The 16,095-nt window shown below is 41.6% G+C and overlaps 1 protein-coding gene across 1 annotated transcript in view; it reads left to right on the top strand.

The window, feature by feature from the left end:
• LOC140695078 (trafficking protein particle complex subunit 9-like) overlaps positions 1-13,172 on the top strand; it is a 72,870-nt gene extending 59,698 nt beyond the window's left edge. Inside the window, exons 6-7 of the mRNA XM_072958004.1 lie at positions 3,642-3,768; positions 12,896-13,172. The gene's annotated coding sequence lies outside the window, so the exon portion shown is untranslated. The remainder of the gene's footprint in view (positions 1-3,641; positions 3,769-12,895) is intronic.
• The last annotated feature ends 2,923 nt before the right edge of the window (positions 13,173-16,095 follow it).

The raw sequence follows: 16,095 nt of genomic DNA, 5'->3' as shown, positions 1-16,095 counted from the left end.
CTTTTTCCAGTTATTCAACCTAATTAACATTAATTATACTAAGTTTTTATTAGCATCTCTAGAAACATTTATCAGAAAGGAAAAACAAAAATGTAGCTTTTCAAACCAGTTATATTTTTATATCTGAGTTCTTAGGTTAACCATTAGATATATTTTTCTGCATTTAAACTTTATTTTAATAGGTACCAATAAAACAGCCGTTTATAATGAGATCTCTTTAAACTTTCACCAATTAAAAAGTTTTTCCAAATTAAAAAATCCATCATATGGCCATCAATTTATATATATATAAATAAATATATATATACATATATATATATATATATATATATATATATATATAGTGATTTTAAACCAATAAGATGAAGAGGCCCTTCCACATGAGAGTCGGGGTGTTGCCTAAATAAAATTCAAAGGTTTACTCTCCAAAAGCTTAAAGCCTTCGTGGTCCAGGCTGATGCAACAAAGTTTAAGATGGCAAAATATCTGAAAATTGGTACAATCAAAGAATTGCTTAGAATCCCAATTTATTTGCGTGGCCACCGTATGTACACAATACTTGAACTTTTGTATGGCAGAGTCCAAGGTTTCCTTTAAAAACTAAACTAAACATATATATACTTACATGCACACACTTAAAACATCCAGAGAAAGATAAAACGTTTACATTTCAAGGACACAGGAAGAGAAATCCAAGTTCCCACTAAAGGGGATTTTGTTTTTATAAGTTCAGAATGCCAAAAAATGTTTTTATCAGGCCTGGTTATTTCCAGAGTGAGTTTTTTTTTTTTTATTCCCGATTAATGTTGTAAGTTTTGTATGTACATAAATCTGGCTGGGGTTTTACTTGGAGACTGGCAATCTGTCATTTCTTTTTCTTTTCTTTTCTGTTCTTTATTTTTTTTTTGAAAGTTCTATTCCCCATTGTAAGGTCGGGTTCTCAGAATAAATTTGCTAGTAAGATTTCCCACAGGGACAACTCTGTGGCATGAAGTCTTTGTGTCTACCACTCCTGGAAGATTCCCTGTCACCCGAGAATGCTGTTACCAGCCAGGAGGATGGTCCAAAATTTGGAGTTGAAAGTTTCCTCATAAGAGTTTTACTTTTATCCTGAAAAATTCAATGGAGGTAACCAAATTGAGGAAAACATTAGACCAGCCTCTTACCTAACCACTCAGTCCTGAACCCAGTGTCTTTCAACTTGGACCCACTCGGGATGTCTCCACTGGGTGGGTAATTCACCTCAGTTTCTTTCAACTGGAGGGCCACGTACCTGGATACACCGCCAGATAAAACTTAGGATCATCAACCAATATGTGAGATCTGAGAACCAGGAGAGACTCAGCCAAATTCATCTGGACCCCCCGAGGAGGCGGATGAGCACAAAGGGCCACTGCTGGTACCAAGGCTCTGGTTACTTGGAGAGTTCAGGTGGAGAGAAATCTGCTGTGGTGCTTCATGGTGTCCAAAACTGTTGACTGAAATAAACGTGCAGCCTAAAAGTTAAGAGTTATGTTTCATTTGGCGGGAGGACTCGAGCCAGGATGACCGTCTCTCAGAACTCTCTGAGGGACTGCTCCCAAGAGGTTGAGGAAGAGCTAGGATATATAGGAGCTTTACAACAAAGACCAGGTTGTTGGAACAATAAAAGATTACTTGTTATCTAAAGAAAGCCAGGTATCTCAAGTTCAAGAATTTAGTGATTTTGTATGAATGGGAGGAAGCAAATATTAGGACTCACTGAATTCATTTTTTAGACAAGCACCTAGCTATCTCGGGCCAGTAGCCCGTCCTTTCTTATTCTGAGTCTGCTCAGAGGGCACCATTGTGAGTTGCTGCAGTGGCTGGGCTGCAAGCCTGTCCTCGCCGGGGAGTGGCGGAAGCCTTTAATGACTTGGTATCAGTATTCTTTGTTTACTGACATGGTTGCAGTATTCTCATTCACATTGTAGTATTTTCGTTCACAGACCGAATATGGATAATCTGCAAACTTGGAAAGCAACCGAGATGGAATTACTGCAGATACCTTCTGCTTTAATAAGCCGTGTGCAAACATAAACACGGAGGAAGCATACACTTGGATTTGGAGGTGTAGGAAAGGGATCCTGCACATTGCAGGAGAACGCAATGCAGAATTCCTTAAGTCCAACTTTCTTTACTGTAGTGGTTTCTGAGAACAGTTTATGGTAATTAAACAACATTGACAAACGGTGGCACACATTGCTTTTAAGAGATGGCCGGCTGCAAACTTTTATATTGGACAGGTGGAATTCATAGGCAAGTGGTCAGGTGGATGGGAGAGAGATGGAGCCAAGGCCTGGGCCCAGATTCCGGTTTAAATTGCCATTTCTTCACCATAGGGCCTTGGAATAGAATGCATACTCTCAACCTGTTGGTGAATCTGTGAAATGGGCATGATAATATTCATTTCTTCCTGGGATTGTTGTAAGATCTAAAGAGTATTATAGCACACATGAAGCATTTAACACCCTGGCACTTAGCAGTGTTCACTGTGTGGGGCCGCCCCGCTTAGCGTGCGTCAGAGCTGTAAAGGCAGCATTTGTCTGTTGAGGATGCACTTGTAGCCCCTTGGCTAGGTTGTGAATCTGTTGATTTCCTTTAATACTTGTAACTCTGTGTGACATGGGCAGTTATTTTCATGGACAGATGAGGAATCTCAGGGTAAAGAAGACTGTGTAATTTGCCCAAGGTCAGACCATAATTTTGGGTGCAGGGGCCTCAGTTCAGCATGGGCCCCTGGGCCTTCTGCTCTCTCCGTTCAGCACCAGAGCCAGATATGGAGTTGGCTGTTTCCCTGCCCAGAATATCCGGCAGGACCCAAGACACACCTGGCCCTGTGCTGCTTGAGCAAAAACTCCGGAGGAGAGGGAGTTACAAAAGTGATAAACATAAAAACAGACGACAGCAAACTGTGATCAGCTCTGAGAAGGAAAGGAACACGTCTCGCCGTGCAGAGCTGGGAGCTTTCCCGTCTGGGCTGCTCTGGGGGTGTTCATCTCAGCTAAACAAGTTCTGCTGTTGCAGCAAGGCAGGAAGGCAGGGCGCATGTGGGCAGGTAGACAGGGCCTCATTGATCGTACTCATTCCCCATTAAGCGGCAGCTTTCACGGGCACTTACCTAGTAAACATTGGCCATAATCTTCACGCAATTTGCTTGGTAGTTTTATTGACCCCAGCTTTGAGATGAGGTCATTGAAGCTGGGGAGTTTGTTGCATGCCCGTGATTACCTTGCAAATACCCCCACTGGTCTTTCAACCTAGACTGGTGTGGCTGTCATGCCCCATCCCTGTGAATGGCATCGTGTAGCTTCTCCCAAGTGGCCCAAATGACTGACATTGATATGCTTAATTCGTAGGAAATGGTATGTGGCAATAAGAGAAAAAGATAGTAAGAAATTGTTTGGAAAACAAGAAAAAAACCTATTCTTCCCCAGCTGGGGGAGCGTAACCTGTATCACCCACCCTAATCACTGCCTGTCACCTCCTCCCTGAGGATTCTGTGTTCAGAAGCCACTCTGAGCCTTGGGAGAACATTTTTCCTCATGACACTTTTGACTAGGACCCGCGACATCTCTGTCCCTGGTTAACACTCTCTTCAAAGCCGTTTAAATTTTTTGCAGGTTCCTCCACTCTGATGTAAGAATACCCTGTATAACTTCTTGATGCAGCTCCTTAATGAAGATCTTGTGATGGAAACCTAGCCAAAACTGGGATGTATGCACATAGTGACTGCAACTTCAGCACATTGTGAGTTCATAATCAGAGGGGTGGGTGACTCAGGAAAGGCTTTTTTAAGGTAACAAGGGGAAAGTGAAAGGACGCTTGCTGTGTGAGAAAGAAACATCTCGGTCACAGCCAGCAAGACACCTGTGTTCATGATGGGGTGTGGCGAGTGCAGAGTTCTCACAAAGAAAGAAGTGATGTGATGGGAGGGAGGACAGTTGGGTAATTTATTGGGGAGGAAAAAAGTGGGCTGAACATTTCCTGGTTGAACAAGAGGATTGTGACATGACGTGCTTGTATTTTGGAGAGAAGGGTTTTGTGGGGACAGGCCTAGGAGTACGCTGTATGGCTGGGGAGTCAGCACAACAGAGAAACACAGAGAACCGGGCAGACCCCAAGGCCCAAGCTGGGGGAGAGGCTGCCCGCAAATTGGAACCCTGGAAGCTGGTTCTGTCCCTTAGCTGGGGCCTCAGACGTCACTTCACAGCCCAGTCCTGTTGATACAAGAATAAAAAACGTTGGGCATGAGAAGGGCTGTGTCCCAGGCTTTCGTTGAGCCCCTGGGATGTGCCCCACCAGATTTTGTTCTTTGACTTCATGCAGTAAAGAATTCAAGAGCAAGCCAGTGTTGAGTAAAGGTATATATATTCAGACAGATACATTGAAATGCAAGAGAAACGTCACGAGGTGTGGGGGTTTCATGCACAGATTAGAAGTAGGTACACACCCCACAGACAGAAGGTCTGTCTTCTCCAAAGAGGGACAGAGAGTGGTGACCGCGAGGTGGCGCTGTGTTGCTTGTTTTCTTGGGCTTGGTGGTTTCATATGCTAATAAGTAGAAGGACCAGCCTTAGGGCAAGGGGCTAGGATTCCCAGGGAGTTGGCCATTTCCCACCCTTTGACCTTTTGTGGCTATCATTGGGACTGCCATGGTGCCTGGGGCATGTTATTCACCAGGTTACTATTACAATGGATGTTTACTGAAGCTCAAGATCTGCTAGAAGTTAAATCTCTTCATCCTGAGCCTCAAGGCCTATTGGGGGTTGAATCCTTCACCATTTTGATGTCAATTGCTGCGGCCTTCCTTGAATGGCTGTGCTCTTCCCCCTTCCATCCTGTATCACTGTGATGACACAAAGACAGCAAAGGCCGGGCCCTAACCGTGCTCCTGCATTTAACGGCAGGAGGTGTGGTGTGGGCTTATGATGACTCTGAGTGGTGAGAAGGATGTTTCAGATTTTCCCACGTGAGACATGGCGACTTACCAGCAGCCTCCCCAGATTTATCTCACGGGCATTATCGCTTGTGTTGTTATGGAAACAAAAGGCCAGCCAAGAAATAAGAATCACACAGAGGGTTGGAGTACTGAGATTTATTACGCTGGCGGGCTCAGAGGGGTTTCTTTTCCAAAGCTCTGAGCACCTCCAAGACGTGCACATGAGGTTTTATAGGGTTAATTACAAGTATGGGGCTAATACCCAATAAGGCTCAAACAACAAAAAGCAAGGAATCAGTACACTGAAGCTTATCAATTTGGAACAGATCACGTTACTGACAACTGTTGACCTTGGATTTTCGGGTTAGCTTATTAGCCCAGTAAACTGACACTAAACTTCAGATTTACCAGGTAGCCCAGCAAAACTTATCACACTTTGATTTGTGACTTAGCTTGTTAGGCCAGCTGTGGTTTTCCTTCAGTGTCACTTATCTTTTGAATTTTTCTTTTTTTCTTTTTTTTAATATTTAATCCAAATTTAATATCAGGGTTCTTTGGGAAAGAAATTTCTCTTTTTCTTTTCTTTGGTGATCTTTTAGGGGGGCAGTTAATTAGATGTATTTACCTGTTAGTGGAAGCCCTGGGGCTTCAACCCAGGACCCCGTGCACGCTAAGCACACGCTCTACCACCCGCCCCATCATCTTTTCTTTTTGGTTTCGCTGCCAAGAATCCTACAGCTGAATTTCTAGTCAGCCTTAACCCCTTCCCTGACTTCATGGAATCCATTTTTATGAGTTTACTTCCCCCTGGTTTCATTTAAGTATTGAATCTCCATTTTCTCTTCACTCTCCGTTTTGCCTTTTGTTGTTATGGTTGTTAAGCTGTGTTTAACAGAATTGTTTAAATTCTCTTTTAGCAAGAGGCTGAATGTAAATAAATATGTAAGCAAACAGCACAATTAAATGCTTTTATACATTCTGAGCTGTTTAGTAGTAACTTAAAAACCGAATTGAATATTAAAGTGATAGCATTTTAAAAATATTTTTTAATTTTTCATAAAAATATAGCTGATTTAAAATATGATATTAGTTTCAGGTGTACAATAGATGCTCCATTTATAGTTACTGTAAAACATTGTCTGTATTCCCTGTGTTGTAAGATACATCCCTCTAGCGTGTTTACATTACATGTTGCAGTTTGTATAAGAAAGTTGGGTAACGCAGAGTCTGGAACGTGGCTGTGTATGACTCAGGTTCACGCTCACCCTGCCTGTCAGAGCTCAGGCCTTCACTCCTTTCTGCAGGGGAGCGAGTGGAGGCAGCTCTCATCAGCGCTGGCACCACCCTCTGAGTGGCAGTGACAGCAGTGACTGTGTGTGGACGTGCAAATTGTTTTTCCAAGAGCTTTATATGCGTTTCTGCATTTAATAATTAAAGCCCTCCTGTGAGGAAGCGTTTTAAGTTTTTAATGCATAATACATTTTATTTTGATATTGATAGATTTCAAACCTCTGGAAAATTTACAGGAGTAGTACAATAAACGCTTAGATACAGTTCACTTTAAAGGGCACTATTTGGCTTTCTGTGTCTGGCTTATTTTAGCATAAAGTTTCAAGGTTCATCCATAATTGTAGCCTGAATCAGTACTTTATTCTTTTTGCTTGATAATATCCTTTTCCTTTGTTTTCGTTTTTGGTCTATTTAAAAATATTTTCATTGAAGTCTTGTTAGTTTATAATTTTGTGTTAGTTTCTTGTGTACAGCACAACACTTCAGCTAAATAGGAACCTACCTGTATTCATTTTCATCCTCTTTTTAAACATAAGTTACTATAAGATATTAAATATATTCTCCTGTGCTATACAGTATAAACTTGCTGTTTATTCTTTACATACTCAGTATCTGCAAATCTTGAACTCCCAGTTTATTCCTTCCCACACCCTCTCCCCACTGGTAACCATAGTTTGGTTTCTATGTCTCTGTGTCTGTTTCTGTTCTGTAGATAAGTTTATTTTTTTGTTTCTTTCTATTTTTTTTTTAGAGTCCACATGTGAGCAATCTCATGTGGTATTTTCCTTTCTCTTTCTGGCTTACTTCACTTAGAATGACATTCTCCAGGTCCATTGATGTTGCTGCCAATGTCATTATTTTATTATTATTTTATGGCTGAATAGTAGTCTATTGGACAAATATGCTACAACCTCTTTATCCAGTTATCTCTCAGTGGACATTTCGGTTGCTTCCATGTCTTGATATTGTAAATAGTGCTGCTGTGTACATTGGGGTGTAGGTGTCTTTTTCAATTAGGGTTCCTTCTGGATATATGCCCAGGAGTGGGATTGCTGGGTCATCTGGGAGGTCAATTTTATGTCTTTAGAGGAACATCTATACACTTTTCCACAATGGCTCCACCAAACTGTATCCCCACCACAGTGTAGGTGTGTTCCCAATTCTCCGCAGACTTTCCAGTATTTATTGTCAGTGAACTTCTGAATGATGGCTATTCTGACTGGTGAGAGGTGATACTTGATTGCAGTTTTGATTTGCATTTCTCTGATAATGATATTGAATATTTTTTTATGTGGCTACTGGCCATTTGTACGTCTTCATTGGAAAAATGTTTCTTTAGGACTTCTGCCAATTTTTGAATTGAATTGTTTGTTTTTCTTTCTTATTAAGTGTAAAAGCTGTTTACATATTCTGGGAATTAAGCCCCTAGCAGTTTCATTTATTGTAAATATTTTCTCCCATTCCATAGGTTGGTTGTCTTTTTGTTTTGCTTACTGTTTCCATAGCTGTGCAAAAGCTTGTAAGTTTAATTAGATCCCTCTTGTATATTTTTGGTTGTTTTTCTATTGCTTGAGTAGACTGCTCTAGGAAAACATTGCTGAGATGTATGTCAGATGTTTTGCCTATGGTTGCTTCTAAGAGGTTTATAGTGTCTTGTCTACATGTTTAAGTCTTTAACACATTTTGTATTCATTTTTGTATATTCTGTGAGGGAGTAGTCTAACTTCAATGATTTACATGCAGCTGTTAAGTTTTCCCTACACCATTTGCTGAAGAGGCTGTCTTTACTCCATTGTATGTTCTCACCTCCTTTGTCAAAGTTTCAATGACCAAAAGTTTGTGGGCCTATTCTTGGTAATTTTGTTTATCCGTTCATTGATGGATGGATATTGTTAGTAACTTTTGGCTACTCTGAATGGTACTGCTATGAATATTGATGTGAAATTTTTTATGAGAATATGTTTTCATTCTGTTGGCTGTACATTTGCCCCGCCATATCTGTAGTTTCCACTACATGAATCCAGATGGTTGATTGTAAAGGGACTCGAACATCCTTGGATTATGGTATCCAGGGTGTGGGGTTCCTGAAACCAACCCCCCAAGGATATTGAGAGATGACTCTATATGTAGGAGTGGAATTGCTGAGACATATAACTCTAAGCTTTTGAGGAAATACCAGACTTCTCCAAAGAAGCTGCAACATTGTTCCTTTCCCCTGGCCGCATATGAGGTTTCTCTGCCTCCTGAACGACATTTGTTATTGTCCATGTTTTGGTTATAACCATCCTAGTGGGTGTAAAATGAGATCTCATTTTGTTTTTGACTTCCCTAGTGATGCTGAGCATCTTTTCATATGATTATTGGCCATTTGTATATCTATTTAAATTCGTGGTAAATTTAAAAATTGGGTGTATTTTTTTGTATTGTTCAGTTGTAAGCATTTGTTATATATCCTGGATACTACTCTCTTATTAGATACATGCTTTGCAAAATTTTTCATCTATTCTGCACATTGTCCTTTAACTATATTTTTTTAAACATTAAAACAATTTCTTTACAAGGGAGGTAGTTTGATGTAAGATTTATTTTATTTTTTTGCAAAGCACGCACTCTCTGACTTGAGATACCCTTTTCCCCTGTCATTTCACTTTCTTGATGATGTCCTTTGTAAGAAAAAGGTTTTAGTTTTGATGAAGTCCAGTTTATCTGCTTTTTCCTTCTATCACTTGTGCTCTTGGTTTTGTATCTAGGAAACCAAAGCCTATCCTAGGCCCACAAAGATTTATACTGTGTCTTCTTTTAGAAAGTTTATAGGTTTAATTTTTACATTTCTGTCTGTGATCTATTTTCAATTAATTTTATTTGTTATATAAAATATGGGTGTTCAGATTCCAGATTGATTCTTTTGCCTGCAGATACCCAGCTGTCCCTGAACCATTAGTTGAATAGACTATTCTTTCAATGGAGTGTTTTTGGCCCCCTAGTGGAAAAGTGTCTGTAAATGTAAGTTTTTCCCCGTGGGTTTTTATTGTGTCTCTTAGACTTATTTATCCAAACTTATGCCAGTATCATACTGACTTAGTACTATAGCATTTTAGTACACTTTAAAGTGAGTCCTCCAACTTTACTCTTCTTTTTCAAGGTTGTTTTTGCTGTCCTGGGCCCCTTGCACGTCCATGTGAATTTTGGGATCAGTTTTTCAATTTTGCATAGAAGTCAGCTGGAATTTTGATAGGGATTCCACTGAATATATAGTTCACTTTGAGGATTCTTAACATTTTTAATAATATTGTCAATCATTCCATGAAAATGGGATGTCTTCCATATATGTAGATCTTTTAAAATTTATTCTGGTGATACTTCAAAAAGTTCAATGTACAAATCTTGTAAATTTTTGTTAAATGTATCTCTCACTTTATTTTTAATGCTGTTGTAAATGGAAAGGCTGAATTTCTTATGGGTGGGACTATGTATCAATCTTCTTATTTGTAGAATTCCTTCACAACAAATACCCTTGGTATATATTTGCTACATAAATCTATCCACAACTATTCCCCGCCCCGTGTTATAAGAAACCAAGACCCAAGGTAAGCTACTTGAAAACACCTATGTGGAAGTGAGAAATGAGACCCTTGGGTGGGTCTTTGTGCAGATGATACTGAGAGCTTATTCTGAATGGCTTCTTCTTAATTACTTTTAAACAACCCTTTCAGTGTATTTAGTCAGATACATTAAGATTATGCCCTTTTGATGTGCGGAGTAGCTAAGACTATAATTTTCAAATAAATTCTAGTGAGAGTGTTGTACTTGAAACCTAATTTGCATCAATCTTTGAAGATTTATGTTTCAGGAGCTTTGACTAAAGAACAACTGTCTTTATTCTATAATGAGAACTAAATGCTCAAGCAACATGTAAGAGTTTGAGCAAACTGCCCCCGCCCCGTAGTGCTGGGTGGCTGCAGCTGTAACTGGAGTCAGCACTTACCTCTCCCAGTATGCTTGTGCTGATCTGCTCAAAGTGGTTCGTCCAACAGTTTGTCAGTAGTCTGTTGGACAAAGTCATAAAACATTGATTGAAGGTTGCTAGAATGCAATATATTCTTATTAATATTAAGTAAGCACATATTGAATGCTTACTGTATGATGGAATTGTCCCTCAGCCTCACATGAATATTATTTCTCTTGAAACCTCACATATTTCCTTGTTATTCTCACTTTACAGATAAGGAGACTGAGAATTAGGTCTTCTCTCTTTGGGGGGAGCTCATTATTAATGATGGGCAGTTGTAAGGAAAAAGATATTGATTCATCATGAGAAAATATTTTTGTGAGAGTCAGCAATGAAGAAGATGAACACTGAAGAAGGTGATCATTGTTCAAGTGAGACAAGCCCTGGGTTGTGCGGAGTCAGCATCCCTGTCCTAGACACGGCACGTGTAGAGCTGCGTGGTGGGTGAGGCGGCGCGGCCGTGCAGGGAAAGCGGATGCTGGGGCCTTAGGCTGTGCTCAGGCCTGGTTGGGCTTTCTCCTAAGGGGAGTGAACCATCATTGACAGATTTTAAGTAGGAGAGTGGGGTGCTCTCATAGTTCATATTTGTCTTCTAGAATGTTTGGAAACATTTAGAAGGCTTGGCAGGAGATGATGTGATGAGTCAGAGTAGGGTGGCTGCGAGGTGTAGCAGTGTCCAATTTTCAAGTGGTTTTCAGGCCCAGGCTTGTGGCTTAGTAGCCGTGTCAGTTTGAATGACGCACGCAAGGAAGTGAAACAATTTATCTAATCAATTGAAGCAGTGATGTACCCAATTCCCAGGACTATTGTGGAGATCCAGTGAGATACACTGTGCAGTGTGCAGCGTGGTCTCCAGCAGAGAGTCAGTGCTGAGTGAGTGCCAGTGAGTATCTGGTAGGTCAGTTGAGGGTAGTGGGACTCGGTGTCTGAGGATATCTGGTCCCTGAAGGAGGGGTCCATTCACATCTGTGAGTGATGGGCCTGAGTTGGGAGACGCAGGGAGACCTTACCCTCCGACCAGGGGCCCTGGTAAGGACGGCTATGGGAGGAACACCGTGAAGTCAGCTCTTTGCATGTGGAGTTGGAGCTGCCTTTGAGACAACTAACTGCAGTGTCACGAGCTTAAAGAGGAGATCTGGGCCCAGGTTGTGCATTTTCCTAAAATCTCAACTCCTAAGGACGCTGAAGAATTGATCACTGAACGTGAAGTCATACTTTAAAGGACAAACGAATAGTAGTATTATCCCTGTCATCAAAGCTCACGTCTATTTATTCATCACTCACTTTGCTAATTGTGTACTTACAGAGCTCACTTCACCGTCCTCCCGTGGGCTCAGGCTCCACAGAAAAGAGCTGGTGAGACTCCCTCTTTTCTAGAATAAGACACATTTAGCTTGTAGCCTTCTGTACCTCGCCAGACTTAGGATATTAGTTTGTTGGTTTAATTGTATTTTCTGTTGGCCATGTCCTGACAGGAGAGAAATTTTACCTCATGGTCATGTTTCAATTAGCTGTTACTGAGAATTGCTGATCTGATACATAGTGTATGTATTATATTAACTTTGTAGAGTAGTTATCATTTTTCTGTCTTTGCCCGTTAATTTGTTTGCCCCTTCAGTGTTCTATTCTTTTTGGGGCCTTATTTTTTTTTTAATTAAAAAATGTCTGTTAGCAGTTAAAAAAAAAAAGCAAAGAAAAAATGCACATGAGAACTAAATTTAGAAAATGTCTAGTGTGTTTTCTGTCTCGGCAATGGAGGGTTCTAGAAACTCCTGAAAACCTTCATTACACAAGTTCCTTAAAACGCTGATTGAGAAATAAAACCTTCCTTCCTCATCTTTCAAGCTGCACAACTCATTGTCAAGAAAGTGAGGGAAAATTCTCAGAAGCCAAGACAAACGAGAAAGCAGGGTTTCTGAGAGATACGTGAGCGTTAGAAGCCGTGGTGTGCTGGTTGGCTCCTGAACTGATTTTCAGTTGCCTTGACAGGAGGGAAGCAGGTGAGCCCCAGACCTCTCACACTAGGAGTTGGATGGGTGATCATAAAATGGGCCAAGCCCATCCTGAGAATCTTGCTTTACTAAAGGGTGAAATAGGAAAAAAAAATTCCTCAAGACAAGAAAGTAAGAAAAGTCAATTTTGGTGGAAGAGGGGAAAAATAACAAATCCAAATTAAGGATATAGTTTAAAGCTGTTCTGGCATGAGAGTGACCACAAACTCCTTGCAGAAAACCACAGCTACTCCTTGATTGATAAGTTGTGTTTTGAATGAATCAGTGAACAGCTATTCCGAAAAAGGCCTCCAGAGTCTTGTGGATCAAGATACTGGACAGCAAACACCTCTCTTCCAAGGTCTCATTCAAATAACCAGAAAGGTTTTAAAGGAAACTAACAATAATCTGAGTTGTATTTATTGACATTACTATATGCTAAGAATTCAGAGGTGACTATGGAGTTGTCTCCTCTTTTATGGACCTTATTTTCCCTTTGGGGAGAAAAATGACATAGTTGGGTATCTTGGTGAAGGGAGGTGTTAGTCTGTTGCAATTAGCCAGGAGAGGAGATTAAGAAAACAGTGAAGGGTGGGTGAACTTTTTAGCTGAGGACAGTCTTGTTCACTTGGCTTTTAATTGCAGGCTCAATGAGCTGTCACTGGAGGGAATAGATCTTACGGAAGATGGACATAGCTCAAGCCTCTTTGGAATGGACAAGTGAACCTGGAAAAAGACAGTCAAATCTGTGCAGACATTAAAGTTCACTTGAACGTGCTCCATCCCTGAGCCAAAGATAGGACAAATATGCAGCAATTCTTGAGGACAGAAGAGTGGTTTTTAAGGTTCTCCAAGAATGAATCCCATGGAACCGAGATGGCCAGTTGTCAAACTGAGACTTTGTTCTTTGGACGGTGTACCCAGCAAGGGTATTGGCCTTTTATATGTTTCCATTTGTCTTTAATACATGTCTGTTGATGAGGGCATGGGCACAAATGTTTGACACCTTGTCGAGGCGATTTTGGATACCTGCCTAGAAGCACGGGCACAGTTGCGGCTGCTTCATACATTTTGCAGCCCATCCCTTTCCCCGGCTCCGGGATCACGGCAGAGTGATTCCTTGTTGACCAGTCCGTTTCCTCTGTGACATCATAACCCATGAAAAGACCGGAGGATATTAACTTGGCTTTGTTAAATTCAAAGAAACAGATCAAATATGAAGTCAGATTTGTTCTTTCCTATTTCAGTAGTACCATGGAGACGGCAGTTTGGGCAGCTTTTTGTAGTGTCCTGGAGGCTTTCTCTCTCAGCTTCTGGGCGCCTCTGTTGAAAACACTTCATAGCTCTCTGGCCTGCTGGAAAAGCACTCTGCCTGATTACCCTGAAGATGTGTTCTGTTTATAAACTCATCTCTACTCCTTGGAAAACAACTCAAGAAAAACTCGGTTGGTTTTCCACCAGCCATGGGCAGGGGTGAGGTAAACCGTGTTATTATTTCATAAAATAATAGTAATAATAGTAATAGTAATATTAGTAGTAGTTGTAGTAATAGTAATTATAATAATAATAATAATAATAATAATAATAATAATAATAATAATAATAATAATAATATTATTAGAAGTCTTAAAACAGGACAGAGCACATTGGAGAGAGTCAAAAAATGCTTTCTGGCTTAAATCAAAAGTGATGACTAGTGATTCCATGGCTGCTGTATTTGCTAAGCTAATTACTCCTTTGCTCCATTACACATTTCTTTTATCTGAAAAAGAAATACAAGGAAATGGTTTAAAAAAAACTCAGAGAACAAAAATACACAAGTGAAAGATGTTTTCCCTCATCCTCTGTTCTTTCAGCCCTCTCTGGAGATGCCTCTGTTTACTATCCTTTGGGTGCTTTTCCAGATATGCTTTGCACATTCCCACCTATGTATGTAAATTCCTTTAAAATTTTAGTAATTTTTAACTTAAAGGGGTTTAAATCCTCAAGTGGCATCTGGCCGGGTAATATAACAGAACAAATCTGACTCCATATTAGATTTGTTCCTTTGAATTTAACCCTATGCTCTGTCACCTAGGCTTCATCTTGCTTGTAAAACAATGTTGCCTAGAGCCTGAAATAAACAGGAGACCCTATTCTGAAGGCTCTGACCTTTAAGGATATTTAACACTTTTTCATTCATTAAAAGATAGCAAATTGCAGAATAGAAAATAACGTTTCTTTTGTTGGAGGTTTACAGGGATCTGACCCACGCAGATAGCTGCAAGAAGAAAGGATTCTAACAAGAAGGAATTCCTACACTAAGAAGTTTGCACTAACCAAGCACATAGGAAAGGAGCCTGAATTGTGACTTGGGGAGATGGTTTTCCAGGACATTAGTTTGCCATCTAGGTCTACAGAAACTTGCTATTCCATGCCCCAACATCTGGTCTCCCAACTTATTGGCCTGTCCTGCACTGAGGAGAATTAATTTCGACTTGGTAACACTCCTATCTACCTAGAAAGCTGGGCACTGGAGCTGAGTGTTATGGAAACAGGCCAGCCAAGACAAAAGCACCAATCGGAGTGTTGGAGTACTCAGAATTATTATGCCGGTGGGCTCAGAGGGGCTTCGGCTCCGAAGTTTTGAGTACCTCCAAGACGTGCACATGAGGTTTTAAAGGCTTAGTTACAAGTAAGGGGGCTTAGCCAATAAGGCTCAAAGAACAAAAAGCAAGGAATAAGTACACTGGAGCTTATCAATTTGTAACAGATCACATTACTGACACTTGTTGAGCTTGGAATTACGAGTTAGGTTGTTAGGCCAATAAACTGACACTAAACTTCAGATTTACGAGATAGCCCAGCAGAACTTAGATCAGTAAACCGACACTTATCACACTCAGATTTGTGACTTAGCTTTTTAGCCCAGCTGGACTTTTCCTTCACATGAGGACAGCTCTCCCACCCCCAGGGAACTACTGTGAGCCCTTGTTGTTTCCACTAGGGTGGGGTATGGTTTACCCAGGAGGGATGGGGACTATGCACAAACACTCAGGCAGTCTGCTCTGTCTGGGGCTCTGATCTTGTACCATCCCCCTCCCCGCCAGCCCAACACCTGGGACAGTGGAGCTAAGGCAGAGATCCTGCCTGCCTGTTTCCCAGCGTGTAAAAGGGGAATATGTGCTCTTCCCAAGGTAGTTCTGAGCGACAACACCTGCGGGTGCTTGGTTCTCAGAGCAACAGAAAACCCAGCTCCGCGTGGGGGCAACGGGTGTGATCTCCCTAGGGTTTCTGCAGAAGCATCGGACGGAGGGTTTGATCACGGTGGTAAAATTGAGCTGCGGGGCTTGAAGGGTAACAGAAGGGTACAGAGGCAGGTCTGCCGCCTAGGGGTGCCCCAGAGGTAAAGCTTTTTTTCTCCAACTCCTCTAAGACCCTCCCTTCTCCAGATCCCTTCCTTCTCTCTGCTCATCCTGTCCATCTGTATCCCTCCAATTTTCCCGTCCTCTCCACCCGCTCCCATCTTCTCCCTCCCTCGCTGTCCCACCTTCTCTCACAGAACCCAGAGAGGATCGCTGGCCCTCCTGCGCATGCGCAGTCAGTGCCAAGTGGTCCGCTGGTTGGGAGCTCCATATCCGAGCCGGGGATCGGGCCCAAAGGCTTCTCAACTACGTCGCCCGGTAGGCCTTTGGTTCCTGCCTGGGGCCGGGGCCTCTGACTGTGGAAGTGCAAGGTGGGGGGCTCCTGGGAAAGGGGTCAGGCGGCTGCGGGAGGGCGGTCCGCCTGTCACAGACCCCAAGGGCGCTAGTCAGCCCGTGTTCAGATGAATTGCTCAGGCCAGACCCCTCTGCCAGCGCCACCTG

This window comes from Vicugna pacos, unplaced genomic scaffold (assembly GCF_048564905.1).
Source record: "Vicugna pacos unplaced genomic scaffold, VicPac4 scaffold_131, whole genome shotgun sequence".
NCBI lineage: Eukaryota > Metazoa > Chordata > Mammalia > Artiodactyla > Camelidae > Vicugna > Vicugna pacos.
Note: the sequence above shows the minus strand (reverse complement) of the source record. Positions and strands in the feature narration are given on the sequence as shown.